Consider the following 4,950-nt stretch of genomic DNA (forward strand, 5'->3'; position numbering starts at 1 on the left):
TGCAGTTGGTTGTTTCAGCTCAGGTTTTTGTGCCTTTCGGATTGGTTATTTGCAGGTCTTCGAGAGCCATCTTAAGGGTTTAGGCACATCTAGCCCTCTGATTGCATCGTATCTGACCAGCCAAGCCAGGACCAGGAGCTCCAGCAGCCCATAACTAAGCTTCGGGCATATCCCACTAATGGGTACCTCGTCGAGGGTATCATAGCCGAGAATTGGACATCTATGCCATCCTCAGCCCCATACATGTGCGTCCATAACAGGACTTGCACCCTCTTGCTCAACTGCATCCTAATGGCGACCAATCCCGGAGGGTCCACCTTAAAATGATTCGGCCCAGCGAATAACCCATACGAGAACTCTGAATACATTCCCCTTTGAATCTCCATAACCACAGCCGCGACCCAATCACCATGCATCTTTTCATCGAAGGGGCTTGCGCCCGCCATGTTTCCATAGGACAGACCTGGTTGTCTCATAACCGACGTTCCCCACATCTTCATACACTTGTCATGCCTTCCCTGGATTTGCCTGCGTAAAATCACTGGCTCCCTCTTCAATACCACAGCCTGCCTTCTCAACTTACTCTCATCCTGATTTTGGTCAGGTTCAGATGGTTCTCCTCACAACCGCTGGCCGCTGGCCACCTCTATCCATACCCGTTCTGATTCCCCTGGGCTCTCACTGAGAACCTCCTCCAAGGAGGCTGGACCTGTAGCATAACTTAAAGATGGTGCCCCACGAGGCACCTCCAACATCCCTTCCTACCTTCGATGCCAACCGGCCAGGCCGAGTGGGGGTTCCGCTTCATCAAGAAACTCTTCAACCTCTTTCTCAGTTCCATCATCCAACACCTTCCTAGGCATATGCATTCCCATGGCTCATGTTTCGGGCGCAAAGCAGCTCCCAACTCGTAGATCGCTTTTCCCTGCACTAACTTGCTTCTCCCATTCATTCGATGAGTAGAAGTCAACAGTACCCGCTTGGCACTCCCCCCCACTTCCTTCATTTCTCATATTGAGATTTGGCCAGTTCCACAAATAAAATCTGTCTCTTATCATCTTCTGCTTGGAGCTGAGGAGCATGGGGGTAAGAGTCAAAGTTGACTCTGCCACTTGATTGCTGACTTAGAATAATGCTTCATTAGACTCTGGAATGGTGTAAGAGTACTGCGTTCCACATCGTGTCTTTGAGGTGGGGAGTCACGACATGTCTCAAAGTTTCACCAAACTTTGAATACATGATAGGGCTGCAATGTCTGGTTTTTGTGCCTGTGAAACTATTCTGCCTCACCGAGTGAGAAAATGTAGAAGCAGCAGAACATAAAAAACTGTCTATTCTGACCTCTTCATCATGCATATGAGGATCAAGTGTCGACGTTGGCAGCGACGAAGGAAGGGAGGTCACATCTTGCATGATATCTGCACATGTATCCAAAATCCGTGATAGATTGATAGGGATAATGTCCCCATGTCCATATGCTACCCTTGTAGCTCGGGATAAGCTCCCTTGCCCCTTGAATGAGCTTCTGCTCCAAAACACAAGCGAGACATCTATATTCGGCTTTGGCATTACCGTGATAATAAATAGCTGCACCTTGTCGAGCCAAGGTACCAAAGGTAAGTCACTGAGCACATTCTTTTTGGCTGAAAAAATCACGTGTCCGGCCACCTTACAATACTATCTACTCCCGCTTCCATCTACTCTCCGTTTTTTTAAAACGTGCTTGTGTCCTCACAAGCAGCTTGATGGAGGTGAACCAATTGTCTGTAGTTGAAGGAGCTTGTCATCATGGACCAGAGGAATGAGATGATCCGTCATTTATCAAATACGAGATGTGTACCCGATCAAATCGCAAAGCTGATTCCCAGGAATGCATTGAAAAACATAAAGTGAATCTAGACCAAGTTCAGTGAGTTTGCAATGCGTCAATTTCTAAAGTTACTCCACCACATATCAGCTTATGGTATGATTTGGCATACATGTCAATCAAAGCTTTGTCAAGTATTATGTTGTTTTTCATCAAATCTTGAATCTTTTGCCTTGGTCGACTTCTTGTTTCCTTGGTTGATTTCTTGTATGATGCCACATTCCTTCCAAATGCAAGGATTAGTGATTAGGAGAGATGTTTGCCTTTGTTTTTTTTATATAAAAAATAGACTAGGGCTTTCACCCTGGCCTTGCATATACCTTGAAATAAGTAGAGTCCAAGAGATAGCATTGCAAACATAAAGCTTACCAAGAACTTGTGTGCTGTCAAAAGTATATCACATGCCACACATGTCAATCAAAGCTTTACCAAAGCTGGTCAAGCATTGTTCTCTTATCATTCCTTTGGTAATTAGCATCAAATTATATATAACTCTATATTCTAACTTCTTAAGTTTTACCATTTGCTAGTTTACAAGAAGCTCAAAGCAACTTAACATTTGACTATAACACAAGGTATGTCATATTTAAGAATATTTTAAACACACATATAAAAACAGATTTTAATATTAATATTTTGATAACCACAATAAGATAAAAAAGATTTTCTTTCCAAATTAGAATAGTAGTCTAAGCTCAATACAAATAATATACATATTGATATAAATATTATGAAACCTTAAGGTCACCAAATATACAAAATAATAATAAACAATACGTAATTGAAGATGAAAACAAATAAACTATTACCCCACAAAGAAAGCATCCAAACTAAAACAAAAAGCAAAGCATACCAAGATTATAAGACATTTACGTAGAAAAACAAACTTACTTCCAACTTTTGACATTTTTAATTTATATTTTGATTCATGGGTAAATATTTGTTCTAATTCAATCAAATCATATAAATATTGTTCCAATTGTGGAAACAAATACCTATTTACGAGGATATGAATTATCTAATCCATATCTAACATCATTTCAAAATAACAAACAAGACAATATAAAAATTTATAACTGCTCCAAATGTTTTCAAAACAACATTAGAGGAAAATATTGGGTAGCTTATCACCCGACTTATATAAAAAAAATACTAACAATGAACGTACATGAAGTACAAATGCTATCTACTTTAGATATCTCTTTAAATATCAGTAAAACGATAACATCTATAGCCATAGGTAATATAGAACAAAGATCATTATTAGATAATCCTCTATTTTCATATCAAAATAGTAATGATTTATTAAATATTCTAACAAAAAACTCACATGACATAAACACACTATTGCTCTTTTTTTAGTAAAAAATAATCCATTAGTAAAAAAATTATATACTATATATGAACAACCACAAAAAACTTTAGCAATTCCTATAATTCCTTCTAATGCAATTACTACTTTACTAAACAAACATGCATCATCTTCTTCTTATGACTTAATGATAGTAGCACACAATACAAATTATCTAGGTATCTTAGATCAAGTAAACAACACACAACTAAACTCACAATACAAAATAGGTAAGTTATCTCATGGTGGGGTTATGTATGAAAGATTAAATATAAAAAAAATCATTAACTTATAAGCAAGTTTAGATGGAGTATCTAATTTAGAAGATATTACAATATAGAAAGCCCTATTTCCATTTCTATTTCCATTAGGATATGGAGCTCATGATGGAGCTTTAAAATTTCATACATATCTAAAAATGAGAATAGCCTCATTCTTCTCAATATTCACTTTATACAAGCTATACTTATTGATGATGTACCAACTACGTCAAGCTTTGATAATAGCAAATTCAACAAATTTAACAATGCTACAATTAGATATAGATAAATTCAAACTAAAATATCCACATGCATCTGAGCTAGATACCATACGTTATATCATAAAACACAATATCTCTTATTCAATTCCAGGCTCTCCGTCATGGTATCGTAAGAATTTAAAAGATTTATTATGCATGGTAGAGTCATTTGGTTTACCTAACTTCTTCTTAACCCTAACTTGTGACAAAGTATCCTCTAGTAGATGGGTAGAAATAGAAGATTTAGAAAAAAATATCCAAAAGATAGACTTAAAACTCAATTGGACAGATTGTCCAGCCGAGTGCATGATGATTTTTCACAAACGATTACATACATTTTTAAACAAATACATATTTATTCCTAATGGATTATTAGGTACCATCAACCACTATCTAATACGATATGAGATACAAAATAGAGGTTCACCACATGCACATATAATGCTATGGGTAGATTCAAACGATATCGATCGAATATCTTTAGAGATAGATAGCCATATACCTTATTTACATACAATAAATAAATTTGATCCAACATCAATTGAATATAAATTGCATAACTTAGTTATCAAAAAACAAATACATAATTGTAGATAATCTTGTAAAATAGAATTACAAAATAAAAAAATCAAATGTAAATATGGATTTCCATACGATATTCAAAGTAATTCTAAGCCAATTATTCATGAACAAAATCAACGATGGCTTTATTATAGACCAACATTAGAACATAGAATTGTGGTCTCTTATCATGCAAGAGTATTATTGTTATGGCAAGCCCATATGAATATTCAAAAAGTAACCAATACAGGATTATCATATTACTTACTAAAATATGCATTGAAATCAGAACCTATAGGAAAAATAGATATCGATTTAGAAACAACGAAAACATTAGGATTAAATAATATTGATGATACAAAACTCAAACTAATATCTTCTTATGTATTAACAAAACCAATATCAGCAATCGAAGCACCCATGGTGTGTTTAGAGATACCAATCATAAAAAAATAAGAAAAGGTAACTTATATAGATTGTTCACCTACTAAAAAAAGACAAAACTATATACAAAATTTTTTAACCTCTATACTACATCCAATTGATCTATAAACAGCAGGACCATTAGAATTGGAGAGTTTAACATTTTATTCATACTTTCGTCACTATAGAATTAACAAAATACTCAAGCATACAACAAAGAAGATATGT

At 35.7% G+C, this 4,950-nt stretch overlaps 1 pseudogene; it reads right to left on the minus strand.

The window, feature by feature from the left end:
• Positions 1 to 277: 277 nt before the first annotated feature.
• On the minus strand, positions 278 to 1,082 carry LOC147436094 (uncharacterized; annotated as a pseudogene).
• Between the last annotated feature and the right edge of the window lie 3,868 nt (positions 1,083 to 4,950).

The sequence above is a fragment of the Adiantum capillus-veneris genome, chromosome 18 (genome assembly GCF_014529385.1).
Source record: "Adiantum capillus-veneris isolate H3 chromosome 18, ASM1452938v2, whole genome shotgun sequence".
Classification (NCBI taxonomy): domain Eukaryota; kingdom Viridiplantae; phylum Streptophyta; class Polypodiopsida; order Polypodiales; family Pteridaceae; genus Adiantum; species Adiantum capillus-veneris.